The sequence below is a fragment of the Corvus brachyrhynchos genome, unplaced genomic scaffold (genome assembly GCF_000691975.1).
Source record: "Corvus brachyrhynchos isolate BGI_N302 unplaced genomic scaffold, ASM69197v1 scaffold105, whole genome shotgun sequence".
In the NCBI taxonomy this organism is placed as follows: domain Eukaryota; kingdom Metazoa; phylum Chordata; class Aves; order Passeriformes; family Corvidae; genus Corvus; species Corvus brachyrhynchos.
The window spans coordinates 2,910,300-2,930,701 of record NW_008238452.1 but is presented as its reverse complement, the minus strand read 5'-3'; the positions used below and the strand labels follow the sequence as shown (position 1 = coordinate 2,930,701).

At 42.3% G+C, this 20,402-nt stretch overlaps 1 long non-coding RNA gene across 1 annotated transcript in view; it reads left to right on the top strand.

The window, feature by feature from the left end:
- Positions 1–8,315: 8,315 nt before the first annotated feature.
- LOC108447317 overlaps positions 8,316–20,402 on the top strand; it is a 31,915-nt gene continuing 19,828 nt past the window's right edge. The window contains exon 1 of the long non-coding RNA XR_001862812.1: positions 8,316–8,428. This is a non-coding gene — a long non-coding RNA (uncharacterized LOC108447317). The remainder of the gene's footprint in view (positions 8,429–20,402) is intronic.

Here is a 20,402-nt window from a genome sequence, read left to right as displayed (position 1 = left end):
CCCAGAGGTCCCAGATTGTTCTGGTCCCAGTCTCTCGTGTGCTGCCCAGGAAATACAAATAAACCCTTGTGTTGTCAAGCTGGGGCACAGCAAGAAGTTCCCTTGCTTACAGCTGGTGTGGGGAATGCTTTTCCTAAGCCACACATGTGCTTTTATAGGGAGGAAAGGCTTGCAAGGGGGAATGTGAGCAGAAATGGCATCTGGGCTTGCTTTGAGAACATCTCCTGCCCTGTGCCAGGGTTCTTCCATCAGCACTGCAGGTGGGAGCCAGGTAGGACACTCAGTGCCTGGTCGCCTTCTCAGCTCTCCCCAGTCCCACCAGCACCAGAAAACCAGTCCAGCTGCCTCCCCTCCTTGCCTGTGAGGAGATGACCTTGATGAGGCAGAGGAAGCACAGGCTTCACCCTTGCTACTGAAAAGTGGCAGCTGAGGGTGGTCCAGAGGGCAGTCCCACATGTTCCAGGGAGGGAATGAAGGAATTATTTCCTTCTGTGTTTAGCTCAGAATTTTCATAACTAATAAATTAAATGAATACTTCCAAAAAAAAAAAAAAATCTTTGGCTCACAGGGCTCTGAAAAAGAATCACATAATCTTTCAAATTTCTTTTTTTCCTAGTCAGTTATTCAAATAGCACCCAATAAAAAATGCAAAGCTGGGTTGGTATGAGAGGTGGGAAAAGTTTTAGCTTAGAATAACATTAAACAATCAAAACACAGTAAAAGATAAATTCCTGGAGTGCAATTACATTATGCCAAAAGCAGACATGGTCATATATATTTGACACCTATAGCAGTTTGGAATTGTCTGATCCTGTAATATTTCTCAGATGATTAAATACAGCTCAGATTTGTGCACTGCACAGCAACCTGAGCCCAATTACTACCCATGTACTCCTGGGTGCCAGCTGTGTGTTTATTTTCACAAGGAATCTGCAACTGAATCACAGTGGTCAAGGAAAATCTGAAACTGAAGATAAAAAAAGTCAACAGAATTCCAATTTAAGTCAGTATTAAAGTTGTCATCTTTAAGGTCTTTTCTCCTTAAAATAAAGGAGAAAGGGAAGAGAAAAAATAGGTAGGATAGTTTATACCTTTCAGATTTACTTTTTCAGGGTGTTTTCAAATTCAGAGGGAAAAAACCTCCAAACCCTGCATGGGTATTTCAGTTCTTCAAAGACTTAAATGCTGATACCACAAAACACATAGACCTTGGACAGAAATGAAATGAAATGAAATGAAATGAAATGAAATGAAATGAGGAACTCTGCATTCTGCTTAGATTCAGAAGCTGAAATTCAGAAAATTCTCTATCATGATTTTAAAAAGTTGGTCTGTATAAAGTTTGTTGTGTGCCTTCTCAGTGTTGTTTCAGAGTCCTTTTTCTTTTGTGCAGTCTTTGCTTTACTACGTTCAGAGAAAATTGCTTGAAGCAATGGTTTGTACCTCCAAATGGTTTGTACCTCCAGATTCTGTGTTAAAATTGTTCCTCCAGTATTAGGTGTTGTCTCAATGTGCTTGTATTTGTGTGCTGTATATTGAGAGATTGTATCTCTAAATATACTCAGTTGTTACTCCCCAAAACCAATGTATTTCCCTCAAAAGTGGTTGTCATCAAAGGCGCAATTTTTGACAATGATTTCCCGAAAGTGACTGTTTTCCATGCAAAAGATTTATGCAGGCTGATAACTTGTTTGACACAGGTTGTCAGAGTACTACTAAATGTTTAGTTAGTACTGAGCTCTGCTGAGATGGATGCTGTGAGCTGGAGGTAAAAGCTCTTTTTACAATCATCCCTCTGTCTTCCAGGAGACAGGCAAAAAGCACAGAGTGCTCTGGAATGGGCCAGGAGATATTTTTTTCTGTTAAAAATATTTCTCAGGAAACGTGGAGATGACACTATAGTTTCTCTGAGAACACCTCTTATCCTGTGAGAACACCTCTTATCCTAACAGTTCCCAAAACTTTTCCATAGAGCCCCTGTTGGGGAAGTGGAGATGAATGAAAGTGAGGAGTAAGTAAGGAGCCTGCTGACAGATGAAAGCAGTTACTACCTAGCAGAGCTACCCAGGCTTGGCCTGTGGAAGAAGAAGGGTGATGTCTCCTTCTGCTTTTTAGCCTGTAGACATTTATCACCCTTCGGTCGGATTTCCATGCTCCACCTCACAAGGGTGGAACTCCATTGGCTTCGCTTAAATTATTACTGGTTTAGATGTTGTTATGTTTTTGGAGACCCTCCAAATTCAGTCTAAACCACTGAGTTTTACATGGCTTCCACTCAAACCCATTAATTGGCATCGGTTCAGCTGAAACTTGGTCAAAGCTTGACATCAGCTTAGCATATATTTGTGAATTTTCAAAATGATGAGTGCTGGGTGACACACATCCTTGTCATTTCCATTACTTCCTAATGGTAGGTGTATAACAAGCCAAATCTGATGTGTCTAAGTCAAAATAAATTCATTAAGTCAATTTATGTTTGCATTTTGTCAGCCTGTGATATCGATCTGCGTGCACTTTAAGACATGGGAACATTGTACCTATGTCCTGGGAGTGTTTATTGACCAAATACAGGTCAGCAGATGCTTAGCAAGCAGCTTTCACCTTTTATAATTGTTTTTCCCAATGAACAAGGTTTCATTATCTAGAGTTTTACAGAAATAATCTCAGTAAACTATACATGAGACTTCAGAGCTCATATAGGAGGAGAACATTTGACAAAAAGAAAGAAAAGAGTGCCCATTTAAAAATTGCAAGTGAAGCAGCTGGAAAGTACCTGAGGAGTTTGCATTCTTGATTCCCCTTTGACTATTTGTGTCAACATCAAATATCATACCCATCATGAAATGCATAACATACAGAAATGCAACAGCAGATCAACATCCCTGGATATTTGGAGGATTCTACCATGTTGGTCATTCAGCATGTTGCAAATCTACAAAGGAAATAAATCTATTCAACCTATTATTAACATTTTCCCTTCCCCTCTTCTGTTTTTCCCAAATCTAGCATTAAAGATAGGTCAAGAATTCTACAGGTGGGGTTATAAACTTAATGTGAAGCTTTAATCTAGAATATGAAGTGTGGAAACATGCTTTTAATATGTGTGTGTGGAGACTGTTTTTATCAGGGGAAGTGTTCTTCTGCCCTGGGGTTTTTGTTTGTTGCTTCAACCGAAGAAAATGAGGCTGTTAATTTTGAAAGTTTTAAATGACAGCCCAAGTTGAGGAGGAAAAACTTGGTGCTGCTGCTAACCATTCACCCACAGAATTTAATAATACAAATAATTACAGAAATAATACAAAATGCAAGCAGGCAGCAGCATCTTTGTCAGCTGTTTTTATAAAGAAGCCAGAAACCTTTGAAAGGAGAGCAGCAGTGAGGAGACCAGGCATGCTGGGATATGGACCTGCTCTATACGAGCAAGGGATTTAAGAGTTGCTTTTCATCATTTCATGCCAGCAGCAAGTTTCATCTCCAAAAGCCAAAAATTTGGTTTTCATGCATTTAACTTCTAGCTAGTTGGAGCCTTTAATAGGAGCCTTGTCCACTTCATGGAGGCTCTGGTGCTTTGAAAAGTGTAGCTTTTGCCATGCCTAATGCTGCTCTGCTTTTATGCTAAACTGAATAAACACGATCTGTTTTAACACTCACTTCCCTTCTGCTTAGCGCTTGGCACCCAACATTAATAAAAGTTTGTTTTGTAAAACTGCGCTTCCCTGGACCCACGAGGGATCATGTGGCTTCTGCATGCTCTGCTTTACTGTCCAGAGAGGCGCCTGGAGGGGATTGGGACATTTTACTCAGCATATACTAAGTTCAAACACACTGGCTTTTTTCCCATGCTTTGCCAAACTTTTTTCTGTGTCAAAGCTTGGCTTGTGGCTTGGGGAGTATGTGCCTGGCATGCTGGGGAGTGCTGGGGGAAGCGGGGGGACAGCTGAGGAACATATGGCTTCAAACTGCGAATTTTTGCTTTCCTTATCCCCCAGAATTGCAGGAGCGGTGAGTTTAGAGCACCCCCCCAAGGCTTCTTTAAATTGCATCCAGCTGCAGTGGCCTCTAATGGGAATAGTCCATCACAGCCGTCAGCACCGCTCCCAGCCACAGCTCCCAAATCCGCGGGCTGGATTGTGGCTATCCCCACGGGCTGGAGGCATTATTATTCCTCCAAACATATTGCTGAACATTGTGCTATCCCAACAAAAATGTAGAGAGAGTCCTAGGAGCACCCCACATGAGTGAACAGTGCCAGGTAACACCAAATGCCAGACTGGACCGTAATTGCAGCGCTGCGGAGGGACCTGGCTCCGTAAAGGGACTTCGACAGCGTTTGCAGCACACTTCAGAATGTGCTCTTAATGGGATTAAGGTCACCCAAGTGACATGGGTATGACAGAAGGCAACACGAAAATCTATGGCCTGGTGTGTCAGTAGCAGTGAAATAACATGGGGATTATGCAATTATTTTCAAGAGCAAGTTAACAATCAGGGAGCAGTCACGCATTAAACCATTTATAGAGTGGAAATAACAGCTTCTTAACCTACTGTAAACACTGATTTTTTTTTTTTTTCTTTTTTGCTAAACTGCTGTAAAACACGAACAGCAACATGCACATTATGTGATAATTCAGGCAAGACATAATAAATGCTAATTTAAACTGAAAAGGAGCAAATTGAACACGCCTGGGCTGTGGAAACACCACCATCTAAATCTAGCACAGGGCTTGAACTAAAGATGTTACAGCGTGAAAGGTCAAAATTATCCAACAGCTTCTCAAAAGGCTTGTTCTTTATGCAATATGAATTCTCTTATGGAATCTCTTTCCCCTCAGTCCCTTCCTCCCCCAAATCCTGGGAATATTAAGAAATGCACAAACCAGATGACCCCTGTAGAAAGATGAATGGAGGTATTATAAAGAGGTGAGTGTCTGCAGATGGGGAACAGTCATCCTTTTTGTTGCTTCCCTCTCACTGTAAAGTCTAGGAATGAAATCACGATCCCATTAGCGTCAGAGTGAATGTAGCCAGAGAAAGGATGGGTCAGGATATTCACCACTGTCTTCTGTGTACCAAAACTTGAGAATCTCACTTGACAAACCCAAATAGATCTTTGTATTTTTGTTATTTCTGAGCTTGCAGAGGCTCTCATAGCTCATGCATTTCTCTTCACTGTCCACATCTTTGATGGAATCTGCTCACAACCAATCCTGGGCCTGCCCCTGTAATTGCATTCCCTGTTGGTGTGAGGAGTCAAGTCCATTTTCCCTTAATCCTGTAGGGCTCTGCTGAAATACAGCATCACAGGGTTTTGATAGCAGTGGAGGAGACAGAGAAAGGAGAAGCACATTGGGAAGAAAATCTGATAAGAAACCTCTAGGAATCACACCTGTTCCCCCAGCCCAGATAACTTCCCATCCATGCTCTGTCTGATTTGGAAAGTGGGCTTCAAATTGGGCTTCCTGTGTCTTAAGGCAAATCCCTGCATTAATCACAAAGGAACTTTCTTACTCACTTTCAAGCTCTCCTTCTGCCACTCTCACTTCTTCACAGGATGCTTTTGGAAGTAAAATAATACAAAATGTGAAATTAAGAAAATTTAAAAAAACAACAAACCCACACCATGTTTCCTGCCCAATACTCCAGGATGAGCGCATGTAGCTGATGGGAAATAGATGAATACATGCATTTTCTTTGATCTGCATGTTTCTGTGCCCATTCTGTGTTTGTGTTTCTTCAGCAAAGGGGGTTGGAAACATTCTGACGGTTGGGTTTGGGTTGTTTGTTGTTTTATGGTTTGTTGTTTTGGTTTTTTTTAATATTTACACTGCAAACACAACATGAAAGCATTTAGTTTGACAATATAGTCATTCCAAGAATGCCAGATTCAGCTTGGTTCACCTAAATTGTAGGCTCAATGGGTGAGACCAGCTGAGATTTGAATCTCCAGTGTATTCTTCAATGACAAACTGAATCGAGAGTGGATTTCAACCCTCCTTTTTGAAATTACTTATGATTTCAAATACTCATCCAGAAGTAGTGCAAAGTTCTACTTTTGCTGATGAGCCTCATTTTGTGAGGTTTTCCATAAAATGAAATGAAATGAAAGAACGGTATCAGAAGAGTCAGACATATTCTCATTAAATGTTACTTATGTTGTTTTATTTCCTTATATTTGTTTTTAACTTACCTTGTTTTAAACATTGTTCTAGGCAATGCCCAGCTTTGTGATCCATTGATTCCTGTATCCCTCCCAACAGTGTTTCTGGGCTCAGGAGGTCTGACCAGTCCTTGCACTTCTCCTTTGAGTGGCTCTAGCACCATACTCAGTGCCATCACACCCTCAGTTTTCATCTGTGCCTGGCAAATCTTCCCACTTTTGAAATACCTCCTTGTGAAAAGGCAAGGAGCTGCCAGATTTATGGAGAATCCAGTCTTCCAGCTAGTGTTAAAGAGTTGAGGAGGAGTCTCCCAAAACAGAGCTCAGGCCAGGACTTGCAGACATCTGTGTTTTCACCCAGCTGGAATAGAGAAGAGTGGGAAGTCACAGGGATGCTACAGGTGAAAGAACTGAGGCAGGCTGGTAAATGAATGTGAGGGAGATATACAGTCTGTCCACAAAACCCAGAATAAAGCAACTGTTGAGGATAAAGCAACAAAGGTGAAGACCAAGGATGAGACTCAGGACCTCTGTAGTGGGTGTGAAGGGCACAGTGGGTGGAGGGACAGTTCACAAGGTCATGTAGTCATAGGACAGGGGGTAGGAGAAAATATTTCCCGTGAGGGTGGTGAGGCCCTGGCTCACCACAGCTCACCAAGGAAAACTGAGGATGACCCATCCCTGGAAGTGTTCAAAGCCAGGTTGGAGGGGGCTTGGAGCAACCCGGTCTAGTGGAAGGTGTCCCTGCCCATGGCAGGGGGTTTGGAACAAGATGGTGTTTACGGTCCTTTCCAACCCAAATTGTTCTGGGGTCTATGATTCTGTTCTATGATTGCAGAAATGAAAAGTAACAGAAGGACCAAAATTTAGATTCAGTCCAGAGAAGAGCTACAACTCTCAGAAAAGATGCTCCAAAAATGAAAGTATTCCATAAACACACTCAGAGACTGGAATCATATGTTCCTTGAAATGAAGAAAGTCACTGGCTGCCTTGACAAGGCTCCACAGGTAGCAGAAGGTGGAGGAAATGAAAGAGGAAATGCTATTTTTATGTCCCCAATTCGTTTCTATATACAGTACAAGGATCAGTCACTTGTGTTGTTAAGTGCACTAAAAGTTTCGCTTCTTTTTCTTCGAAAAGGTGACTCATGGAGTTGTGCAGTGCCAAGACAAACTCGTTTATTCCCCTTCATCGAGCATTTCACTTTTCCTGCAGTGTACCCTGCAGGAAACCTGAGAGTTATTGGGACTGTCAGGATTTCTCTGTTAGGACCAATCCATTTCTATTACTTCTTTCTGTAAATTTTAATTGTTATTCCCTTTCCTGTATTACTTGAATGACACAAGCTATATAGAAATAAAGAGCACAACACTCAGGAAGGAAACACACAAGCAGTGAAACAAGAATAATAGTACCGAGTGATAAAATAAAAAGTGCTGTAAGATGAGTTTTCAGATCAATGAAATATTTGTACAGGATGTTGAATTTCAGGTTAGAGCATCAGCTAAGTTTTGTCAATCAACAGAAATTTCTTTTTCATCAGGTTAAAGATATAGCAAAGAAAGGATGGAGTGGTATGAGGTATAAATGGCACCCAGGCTACTTCATGTAGTAATGTGGCATGCCAGGATGATCATCCATAAATGCCTAGCTGGCCATTTCCTGAAGATTATAAATGCAGACTACTGTTTAAAAAACCTCCTGGTTTCTGTGAAAAAACTGACACAAGTAATAAAATTTATCTCTCCCAGTTAAGTGTGACAAATGTGCTCCAGAGAAGGGCTGAGCTCTGTGAAGCCATACGTGCTGGTGGCTGTATGGATTTCCAGGTGCTTTTATACAATGCCATGGCTGGCTCTTCAATTACCTCCCACAGAACCAGTCATGCAAGAGGATAAAGAGACTGAAATAAAGCTGAGGTTGGGCACTGCTTCAGTTTTAGAAATAAGAATGTTGTGTCTATTGGATTATGAAGTCTCACATCTGGATCATCGACTCTCACACTCCAAGCTGGGATCAATGCTCTGCTTTATAAACTATTATTAGATATTCCCTGGGCTAGAAACAATGATCTCCTTTCTGCCATACCAGACGAGTGCTCTAATTGCTGGCCCTCGGGGCCAGTCTCTTGCTTTCCATCTTTGAGTCTTGCTGGAGCTTTGCTAAAATGGTTAAATATTCAATAGGTGTAAAAGAAACAGCCCACAGCCTGACCAGCAAGGTAGTCATGGGAGAGCTGGAGAAGGAATCAGGGCAAGAAGGGCAAGGAGGTGAGTGTGGGTTTTCCACTGGCTTTTTATAAAAACACAAATTCGGACAGCTGACTGGGTTCCAGCCCAGCTTGGGATTCTCTAAGCAAAAGAGGAACTCACCCCATAAAATCCCCTCATTTCACTGCTAATCAAGTGAGTGCCCAAGGCACTTCTCTGCCTGACTTAGGGCAGCCTGCAGGTCCTGATAGATACCTAGTCTGGTTTGGTGTTCTTTTTGTACAGAAATTCCCTGCTGGACCTGAGAAATCTGTCATAAAATGTCTGTTTCTGAAAAATTAATTGAAATTGCTGTTGGCCGCCTTCCCTGAAGATGTGCTGGGCATCTCCAATTAACCTTTGTGAATTCTTCACTAATATTTTGTTATGATATAGATATGAGGGGGAGGGGAAATGATGTGACTGGATTTCTGTTGTTTTTTGGAGAGTAAATTATTCCAATACACCTGTGTATAGGATGATGCATAGAGCTGCAATTTTTCAGGCTTGTTAACATCTATAAATTGGCATGCAGCTACTTACAGCGTTTTTGCATGTCCTTTTCCACATTATGTTTTGTTCCAGATTACAGACTGCTGTCTAATGTCTCTAAGCATATAATTTGTAGCAATAAAGACCCAGCCATGTATTTATAATAAATGTTAGGAAGAAGCTGGCTTGCTAATCCTGCACTAAAAGCCTTAGTTACTTTGTGCAGGATCTCACCCTCAGTAGTGGCTGTCACAATTTCTGCTCCTATCTCAGCTGCTGGCTGCTGGGTAATATTTTGTTTGCTCTAGTCAGGCTACTGTGCATTTAAACATTTTCCTCAGACTTTTCTGTGCTTCAGTTTTGTACAGATCCCATTCTCAGGTTTCTGTTACTTTGAAACCCAGAGGAATTTATACCCAAAGCAGTAATGTCATTTTTGCATCCATAGCAAACTGCTGGGGATGCTGGCATATATAAATCTGGTTTGTACAGCAGTGTCAGGTCAGCCAAGGAACTGCCACAGCCTTTCAAGCTCTTTCTTGACCAGAAAAGAGATAGTGCTGCTGCCTCTAATATCTAGGTGATTTAACCTCTGGAAGCTATCTCCAGATAGCAGTAGTGGAGGAAAACCTGGATATTGTCATTCCTGAGTCTGGATTTGGGGTCTCAGATTAGCGAGCATTTAAACCAGCCGCGTTGCACGGATAATGAGGAATGCCATTTATAATTAGCGTTTCACTCCATAGGAAGCGATGAGCTACACACCCAATATTCCCAGGGTTCTGAGGAACTCTACATTTGAGCCTGGCAAGTCAATATCTCCAACAGATTAAGGAAAAACATGCCAGCTGGCAATTAGGGCTCTGAGCCCTGGTCACAGAAACATCTGCTCTCCTTATCGTGTGCTTCAGTTCTTACGTAGCCATGCATGGCTTTCTCTCTGTTCAGAAACCACTCGAGCACATAATAAATAAAAATCAGTGTATTGAAACCTTCTGCATGGTCTGACGCCTCCTCAAGAATTTATTGAGTCACTTCAAGTCACTGAAAACTCCTGTAAGATTTAGAAGATAACAGTGCTTGAGATGCTGTAGGTAGGGATAAAATGACAGCTGATCAAAGCACTAATCCTCTTTTTCATTTAGAATATAATTATCCAAACAGGCAGAGTTGATAAGGAAAAAAAAGGTGCATTTTTTCCAGTGAAAAATAGAAAATAACGATTTCCAAGTTGTACAGTAAAACTGCAGTGTGTCTGACTTCTGACTCTGTCCAGACTCACCACCCAGCTCTAGTCTCCTCCAACTGAGGACATTTGTTTTCTGTGGAAAAGACCTTCAGGATTACAAGAGCATGAGGTCATTTAGCAAGTTCCTTGATCAGGATGTTTGAACATCCAGACCATGGAAGTACCCAACATAACTATTGACTTATCCTTTGCAGCCCACATATACATGGCTGATAATATAATACAACATATTTGCCATAAGTGTTCTTATGCACACCCTTATAAAAACTGTCTGAAGAACTTGTTCTGCTATGGACAAAATTAAAAATCTTTTGTTAAAACATAGTTCAGCTGAGCTAAAAAATATTTTTCAGCTTTCCCATGGGCCTGGAGAAAGTAATTTGTTTTACTCAACTTCTAAAAATTAAAGTTATTGTCTTAAGTTTCTACTAATACAGTTAGTAAGAAATGTATCCATATGAAAAGTGATGGATGTAATATATAGGTGGATATAAAATAACATTTTATTTCATATAACCTATGTCAAGGTTAAATCCCTTGATTGTGCTGCTTAAATAGTGTCAACTGACTTATCAGGAAAGCAGTCTTCATCTCCTCCCTCAGGGTAAGCCAGGACTTTGTAATCTCAGATATTTGCACTGCAGAAAGCAGCATCCCTTTTGGAGCAACTTCCTAGGCAAACCTTAAAGAACTGGTTCTACCCTATTTTTGACCGTGTCAATCTCCCTCTGGTTGTCCTGTCTCTGCTACCACAGATATTCCATAATCACTTTGCTTCTTTTAGACTTTTTTTTCCCCGGCAGTTTCATTATTAGTGCAGGAATAACCTGAAATGAATAAGACTGTGGAAACAGGATGCTCTTGTTGCTTTGGCACACGTCCCGCAGCCCTCCCTCTTCTAGGAAGGAGTGAGCAGCGTTGCTGTGAAAGTTGTTAAATGGAGAGTTAGCAAATCTGACCTAAAGCACTCAAAGAAAAAACTTTGATTTGTTATTATCATCCATGGGGGCAGTAATTACAATTTTTCATCATTTACACAAGCGCCTGTGAAATCACTCCTCACGGTTTTAGGGGTAGCACTTAGACGGAGTGTAAGCTGTGGGATAAGGATACGGATAACAGTGGAATTTCAGGCAAGATTTAAACAAGTCCTTCAAGTGGGTTTACAGTTGTATGGCCTTCAAGGACTTTACCTTCTGCTGACCTCAAACTCATCATCGCAAACTGCAGAGGACACCAGCATTTCTGGTGGCAGCAGACTTTTATACACTCATTCCTAATCACTGAGGAATTAAGTAATTCAGTCAACTCAGCCTTGACCTTGATTTCCATTTGTAATGGATTGGGGCTTTATGGCAATATATCTCTGTCAAAATCAAACAAGTTTAAGTTTGTATCAGGGTTTTAGGCAGAGAAACAGAGAAAACAGGAAGAAAATGAACCCCTTGAAACTGCAATCCTTGTACTTCACATATTCATATTGTATGAAGTTGTAACTTCATCACCAGAGGCAGAGAAAAGTGATATCTCTCTCTGTGTGTCTGTGTGTGTGTGCTCCATCCGTGTGTCCCACAATTAAGTTAATAAATGTTATAGAAATAGCATCAAACAAGTAGAAAAATGCTAAGAATGTCCTTAGTGCTGTACTGCACTCTTGACTGTTTTCACAATGGCAGAACTCTCATTAATTCTCATTATGTGAGATGAGTTAATGTAATTAACAGTAATGTTGTTGTGTCATGATACCCTAGGGATATATTGTAGCAGTTTGAAAGGAGAGGTGAGAGAGTATTTTGAGTGAAGTTATACAGCTGCAAAAACCAGGGAATCTTTTTGGCACACAAACCCTTCCTCAGGACTAAAGAGAAACATCAACAAAATTGGGCCATTTTTTCTAATCTCCAGAAGGGTCCAGAAGTTTGGGTTTTTTTAAAACTGTTTTAGCTGGCATAATGAAAGTTTTTACCTCTCCCTACAAGCTTCACCTGACTACACCTGGGCACTGAATGCAGATATTGCTGATACCAACCACAAGAATAATAAAATAAATATTTCCTGCTCTGAAATCCCCCTTCCTCTATCTTCACCGTCAGGTACGAACTGCACCACAGCTCCCACCTTATTAAAGAGAGGGAGTTCTAGTAAAGAGATAACAGAATTGGGTTTCTATTTGCAAAGGCGCGCTCGTTTAGATGATGCTGTAGCAGATGTAGCAAATACCTCACAGTAAAAATATTTCCAAACAGGAGATTATCTTTCCTGGCTGTCCATCGTTATGGATATGCATTGCTTATCTCCTGCTCAGCTGTGAGAGCCTCCTGTGAGAAACAGTTTATACATTATTCAGGCTTAGTCGACTGATAGAGTAGATTGACCTTGTCTCCTGTGAAAAGAAGCAACTTTTTTCCTTCGTGGTGGCTTGCAGAAGAATAATGGCTGTGATGATAATGAATAGCTTATTCATATTTCAGAAGTGGAATACCGACAGCGTGCTAACTAGAGAAGGTCAGGGCACACGGGAATACAGCGCGAACCTCTTAACCTTGAAGAATGATTAAGGAACTTTTGCTTTTGTTAGGAAACTCTAATCAGCCTTGTAATGGAACGCTTGATGTTCTCCTCTTCATGCCATCCCACTAATCCTTTCCTAGGTCACAGCTACTTCCATGCCTTGCTGGAGGGCAGCTGGCTCCGAGGACCACGTGTGCTCTCTGTTGGTGCAAGAGCCACTCAGACAGCTTAAATATTTGTGAAAGTGAACCAGGTCTAAGAAGGAATAACTGGGTGGCCCCAGGAAGAGAGAGAAGAGGAAGACCCAAGAAAGGTCCTGGTGTGCTTGGCACCAGCTCCCGAGTTCCCAGCACCTCCTTCACCCTCTTTGCATGGGGAAGCCCAGCCCAGAACTGGAGTCCCTTGCCCACCTGTGGAGAACAAGATAATGTGTTATCTCTGGCAACTCTTCCCTGCTGAGGGGGATGGACAGCCAGGAACTGTTTCTCTCCAGGATACAACTCTGATTCACAATCATCAGAGCAGAAATATTGAGATCCATTCGGAGGGAAGACAAAAAGCAGTCCAGATCATGGCAGAAAAGAGCAATAATAGTGTTACCTGCTTTGGTTTGTTTATTAACTATGACCCCCTCAAAAAAGTTATTTTCCCTGAAATGTTCCAGCAGATATTACATTAGTGGCTTATTCAGCTATTTTTACTGAAAGATGTGCAAAACTTTGAAGAGGATTTTTATTCAACTGCCAGAGTCCCATATCTGACTATCTACATAATAATTTCATATTTCTGGTCTATGGCTGTATCGTTTTCCAAAGCAGAAGCAAATCCTCTATTTTGGAACCATCTGAGTGTGAAAATTGTAAATTTTACACTCTGGGAGGTCTGATCCAACCTCCATTAGAACTGACTGGAAAATTCTAATTTATTTTAGTGTGAGCTGGACTGCGTGCCCACAAAATGTCTCCAATAGCCTTCTGTATTTTGATGGCTGAAAGCATGAATTGGAGAGATGACAAAGGATTTATAACACTCAATCTTCACTCAGTATTGGAAAGGGACCAGTCTGGAAGTTGTTAGTATGTAAAACCAGGAGCTACAAGCTTGTGAAGGAGGAGTGATTAAGGTACCCATTTCCTACCCTCCTTATGCGTCCTGCCTCTAAATCAGGTGGTGGGAAGGGGGTTGTTGTTGGGGTTTATGATGGGAGTGAGAACTGGTTAATTCTGTCAATAAGTGAAATAAGTTACCTGTTGGTCGCAGAAAGTGCAGAGATTAATTAAAATTGAAATTGCTGTGGCCTTAGCAAACAGGTCACAGCTTTCAATCAAACGTGTGGGCTGTGGGCTGGTTGTTGATGTCCCTGCTGCTGGCTGCTGTGAAATTCTGTGCAATTTCAGTGCACAGAAATTCCTCCCTGGTGGGTCCCTGCAGGGAGTCTCCTGCACAGAGACAAGTCAGATGTTTAAAGCCGGAATTGGAGAGAATTATTTTCTGACCCACTGTAAAAGGATCATCATAAAGGGAATAGAGGGGAGCCAGGTCAGCTGGCAAATGTGGTCTTTGCAGCAGGATGTCTGCTCTATTCAGTGCAAAAATGATTTCTCCTTTCTTTGAAGATTGGTGGGTGTGTGCCACACCAGTCTTGGACAGGTGGAAGAGGAGTAGAGAGGGAGGCAAAGGTGGGGGTGCCAGATGCATGGAAAGGTTTGGGTTGGAAGGGACTTTATCTTGTTCCTACACCCTGCCATGGGCATGAACACCTTCCACTAGAGCAGGTTGCTCAGAGCCCCATCCAGCCTGGCCTTGTACTTGGTGATGGGCTCCCCTTAACACCCGGATCATGGCTACGTTAGCTGGGTCTTAGGTCTGACCTTCTCAGAAATGAAAAAGGTTATGGGAAGTAATCAAACTTCACTGCCACAGAGGTTATCTATCCATATTGGAAGTACTTTTAGCAGAGTTAAGTGAAGAAGTTCAGGTTTTTCCTTTCTGCAGAAAGCAAAAAAAGTTAAAAATTTGAGAGTCATTTCAAAAGGGCAAAAGGACACCTAAGGAAAACAGGGAGCTTTTGAACTGCAGTTTCAAAGTGCCCTGACCCAGGCACAGAGGTTGTTGATTATTGTTACTCATGGGCAGAAAAAAAAACCCCAAGAGGATAGAAAATGTTTTTTACTGAAGGGTACAAGGTAGCGCACAAAAGTTTGGTGAAAAAAAAATCTATCATGTAGGTGCACAAGAAACCACCATGTGTGAATGTGAGAGTGTAGGTATTGAAAAAGAAGGAAATATTTTGTAAATGTAAAGTTTGGAACCAAGGGGGAAAACCTGTGTGTTTAAGTATAAGCTGGAGTATGGTTTCAATTAAATTCTGGTTTTTGTTAAAAAAGAAATTAGTCTGCTAGTGTTAAGAACAAAACATATCCAGTAAAACAGCACTTATTATTTATTGCACCTCTGCAAAACTGACGATTGTTAAGTGGTGAAATTTGATAACAGCTTCAGCTTTTGTTACCAGCATATTATAATTATATTTTAGAATTCACTTACTGCCCAGACAGCAATTAAATACGTTAGTTGTAGCAAAATGAAAAGCTTCTTGATTGAACGGAATGGCTTGGAATAAAACATTCCTCACACAATAGGTCGTGAACCTTCCCAAGGTCTAATCACAGCAAAGATTTCCTTAGGAATCCAAGGGGATAAAGCAGAATTGTGGGATGCAGTTTCTCCTTGAGAAATATCCTTGCTCTCCACAGCGTCCTACGGAGAGGGAGAGAAGCCGAAAGGTATCCACAGGCCGTGTTTGCCATGCAGATGTTGTGGTGTTAACAGCTCCTGTACAGCCCCCGAGTGAATGTCAGAGCTTTTGTTTGCATGCAGCGAGCACTCGGCATCAGCGGAGCTGCCAAAAGCAATCTGTGAGGAGCTGGGAGCGCCAGTGACACCCAGCACAGGAGGATCGATACCCGCACGGGGCTCTCCTGGCTCCGGGCTCCCGCTGGAGCCTCCTTCTGCCGCTTTCCTTTGCTGCAAACCGGAGCAGGGAAAAGGGCATTGCTTTTCGCGAGACATAGCACAAAACCTTTCGCCTTGGAGTGACTAAATGAGTCAATATGTTGCTTTTCCCCTGCCTGCTGAATGCTGGCTCTTCAATATTTAATAGGCTCCTGGCAGTCGTGCATCTGGTGTCCTCAGCCAGGGGACGGTGACCGGCAGGCTCCCCTCCCCACCCGGCATCCACCAGCAATTCCCTTCGGACAGACCCCTTTTCCTGCCGGCTTTGCGTTCACCCCTGCCTCTCTTTTCCCCGGCTCCTACCAGAGGAAGGGCACCAGGCTGCTCAGATGTGACCTTTGTGGGGCAGGTGTTGTGCAGAGGCTTCAATAACCATCCCACACGGCTGAAATTCCAGCCGTGCTCCCTCCCAGGGCCAGCTCCAGCAGCCAAAACCTCTTCAGAGGGAATTGCTCCCAAGCCACAGATATTTACCCAGAAGTGATGGGGTCACGAGTGGAAGTGTGAAGATGGGAATAAATAGAAATAAAAAGACATTCAGAGGGAGAAGAGGATCTTCAGCCAGTTTTACTGCTGAGGTCAATGTCTTGTCCAGCTTCTGTGCTGGGGACAGCCCATGGCAAAAAATCCGATGGACATAGCTGGCTACAGATCAGGTCTTGTGTGTTTGAAGGAAACAAAATACATTTTATGTGATCTTAGTAAACTCCTCAAGTACCTGGGCTGAGTTGTTCCTATTTGTTAGTAATATTTTACTAACAAAACCTCTGTGCATATTTCTCAGAAAAATTCAGCATGGATGTTGGCATGTATATCAAGTAGCTGTGGAGTTGGTCCACCATATAGACGTTTATGAGAAAGATTTATGGCATGATTAGGAATTCCCTGAAAGAAACTATGTGCAAAACCCTCACATTACTCTGCAGTGAAAAGCATAAAAGCTACAGAGTGTGTGTACATGCTGCAGATGTGTTTAATTTTACCAAAATCAACGGAGTAACTGTGGATTTGCCACAGTGTAACTTAACCACATTCAGTGCACTGAATTTATAAAAGCTGTGAAATTTTCTGGAACACTTCAGAACAAAAGATGTTGAATTATCTGTGTTGTATGGAAAATGTGTGCTTCAAAACTGTTTTTCTAGAGAGCCACAGATCTAATGCAGAAAACAAACTACCTGTCCACTTGGAGCTGGATGCTATCCTGAGAGCCATTAGTCACCATAATCCTCTGCTCAGTGACAAGGCTGGATGTGCATGAGGGTGGATTTATTGCCACTGATGAGATCTCAGGCCGATCACCATCGGAGCTGAGGCAACAGATGGTTCTCCAAGGAGCTTTCCCTAAGAAAGCAGTGTATATAACAAACACTGCCGATACATTTTTGTGTGTTTATTCACAACATGTGTGTACATGTATCTCCTCTAGTGTTGCTCTTTTTTTTTTCCAATTCTTCAGTTTTCCCCGCATTTGCCATTTTCTCGCTGCCATTTTGACCTGTATAACCTTGTGCCATGTCTTTTTTGAGCATGTCTCTCTGATCACATGTGGATCCTCCAGCTTGGTTCCTAGCTGGTAGCTACCACATACTCCCATCCCATGCCTGTTTTTCTCTCACCTCAATGACAACAGCCTCTGCTGGTCTCCACCACTTCTGTTCGGAATAATTTCCCCACAACTGCTCCAAATTTAAAGCTCTGGCACCAGACTGCTCTATGAACATCAACTCCTGCCTCTGTCCTCTGTAACATCACCTGTAACCCCATTCATCCTTAGTTACTGCTGCCCTAAGTCTCACACAACTATTTAGGATATTTCCTCCAAAGCTTTTAAAAGCAACCCCACACTTTTAACGTGTGCCTGTGTTCTGCTGATTTTATCTGTGGATATAAGCTCTGTTTTTAAGCCAGTGGATTTTAGTGCCCTTGAAATTGCATTAAAATGGCATTAATAACACATGCTGGCTCTTCAGCTCTTGGAACTTTGATGTGTCTGGTGGGGAAATGCTCTGGTCAGGCTTTGCTTCTTTCATGGACCAAGCACTTTTGCTCCTAACCCCATGGACTCTCCTTGTCACCAAAGCTAAGAGTCACGGAATCTTTAGGTTGAAGAAGACCACTATCATCGATTCCAACCATTACCCCAGCACTACCAAGGCCACTGCCAAGCCATGTCCCCAAGAGCCACATCTGCACATCTTTTAAATGCCTCCAGGGATGGTGACTTGATCCCTTCCCTGGGCAGCTTCTGCTAGTGCTTGCCCACACTTCCATTCTTTCATGTGCAATATTCAGTGGAAAACAAGGACAAGCAGGCTGAAAAAAACCAGATGAGCTCCTGAGTGCCTGATGAGTGTCTCTGTGTGCAGGACAGGGCAGAGCCCCAGCCCAGATGCAGCTCAGTCATGGCAGCGATTGCGGCTCTTTGCGCTGCTCGTGTGCAGCATCCAAGAGCTGGGGTTAAATTACTGCTCCATAATTTGGTTCTGGACCATTGTTTCTGTAATATGGGAGCAGGCTGAGAGGAATTATATGATTAGTGGGCTTTAGAGGTAAATAGAACTGATGGGTGGGTGGTTTAACAGCATTAAAAAAAGGTTTTTTACAAACTTTTCTTCCAACTGGAGAGCAGAGGAGCCATTTTGGTCTCCATAATGCTGCTCGTTCAAATGGAAGCGGTAGGTCTGGTGAATTTTCCAGTTATAATGCACCTAATTTTACATTTTAAAAAAAGGAAGCTGTTTCCATGTTTTCCTGAGATTTTTCTTTATCAAATATGAATTCTCATACCCAACCAACACTTGAAGGCCCATAAAATGCCATTTCTTCAGCAGAAGAGCTGCCTAAGACCAACACAAGCTGCCCTGACTCTTTTTGACTGGTCCATGGGCATCCTGACACCAAGAGAAAATGGGGTAAGAGTACTAGATATCCTCTCTAAGTGCTCAGAGCTGCAAGGGTTTAGGATTGGTGGAAGCCTGGGTGAGACATTTCCAGCTCAGGACAGGACAAGTGAAGAAATCTGTCTCACGCTGTGGGGGTTGGCTGCTGCAGCATCACCAGAATGCATGCTTATTCTTCAGAAAATCTGCTTGCAATTGCAAGCTGCCTCAATTGTGTCTTCTTTGTAAGTTTTGGACCTAGCACTTATTTTGGATATATTCTGCTTCAATGGAATCTCAATATAGAGGAGATGAGAACACATTGTACTTGTTGGCCCTTTGTTCATGGTGGAAGAGGGACATGTGATGAGGTGTCTGTTTTCTTAACAGGGGTCACATGCAGCTTTGCAGAGAGCACATAGAAAAAACTTTTTTTTGGGAGAATTGCTACAAAATATTAAAACACTCAATTGAAACTTTTAATGGGAAGAAATAATATTATCATTTTTTTGACAAAAAAGCATATAAGAGGCCATCTATGCCCTGCAAACTATTACAGAATTAGTGCTGCATTTCCCCATCTAAACACTGCCTGCACTGTTCCAGGCCTATGGTAAAACAAAGTTAAAACATGATCCTGTGGAAAAAGGATGGGGTGGATATGAAGAGGAAACCCAGGTTCTCCTTGCTCTCCCTGGGGTTGTGTGTGGTCAGACTGGCATGGCCCAGGGCCTGGGGGTGGCCCTGCTGACATCCAGGCAGCCCTCATCATGGCACTGCAGTTGGCCACAGATGGTCAAGGGAGCATCTCAGCCTGAGACCTGGGGGAATATCCTCTGTTCTCACTGGCTCTGACTCACCTGGGATCAGGCCAGACTGGTTCTCAGGTGCTGACCAGACAAACAACATCATATTCATTTAATTTTGGCCATAAGTCAGACCTCTGGGCTGTTTGTATTATCTCTCTGTGCTGTCAAAACTCAATGAATCTTTTCCCAAAAGTCTAAAGGCTATATTTTTCAATCTCTTTCCAAGCCTGCTTGTACTGTCTGGTGCATATGTTAAAGGAGTTGAGCAACCACTCTCACACACAGCAATTATTGCTTGTTTTTTTGAAGCCACCAGCTGGGACTGGTCTTGCTTCTGGTGCCTCAGCAGAGGTGGGAGTAAACCTACAAAGAGATGTTGGTATTACTCTCACCATGACACCACCTCATATAAGCAAGGTTGCTGTGCCTGGTGAGGGCCACATCATAGCTGAGTCCTGCATTTCCCTCATCCCTGACATTAGAATATCAATATTTGCTTGAAGGAGCAGTGGAAATAAAAAATGCATCCCTTCTCTGCATAAGTGATGCAATGGACCTTCTTTAAAATGCAAAATTTCCCAAAGCACTAATTTTATAGTGGCCATGTATTTGTGACTTAGGAGATAAAGTTGCCGATTTGTAACTCTCTTTATTATATATGTATTTGTGGAGCCCTATTAGTTTTGGCTTTTTGGCACTTCCTTGACAGTTTGGAAAGAATTTCCACTGTGCAGGGAGAGACTTTGCATAGCTGCTGACACACAGCGAATAGCTTTTTTTAATCTTGGTACCTACAAATCATTAGGGCTTTGGTGCTGCAGCTGTGACAACTGGGAATGTAGAACTGGGTTTATAATGAAAAATCCCTTTTTATTTTCAGTCAGCATCACATGGAATAATCACTATAGTACAGTGATTTTTTGGGAGTACTGTTTCTATTATAAAGGAAATGTCTGCTGGGTAATCAACACTGCTGTCATCTCTTTCTCCCTGTGATACTGCAAACATATTTGTGGTACTGGTGCCACTCCAGCAGG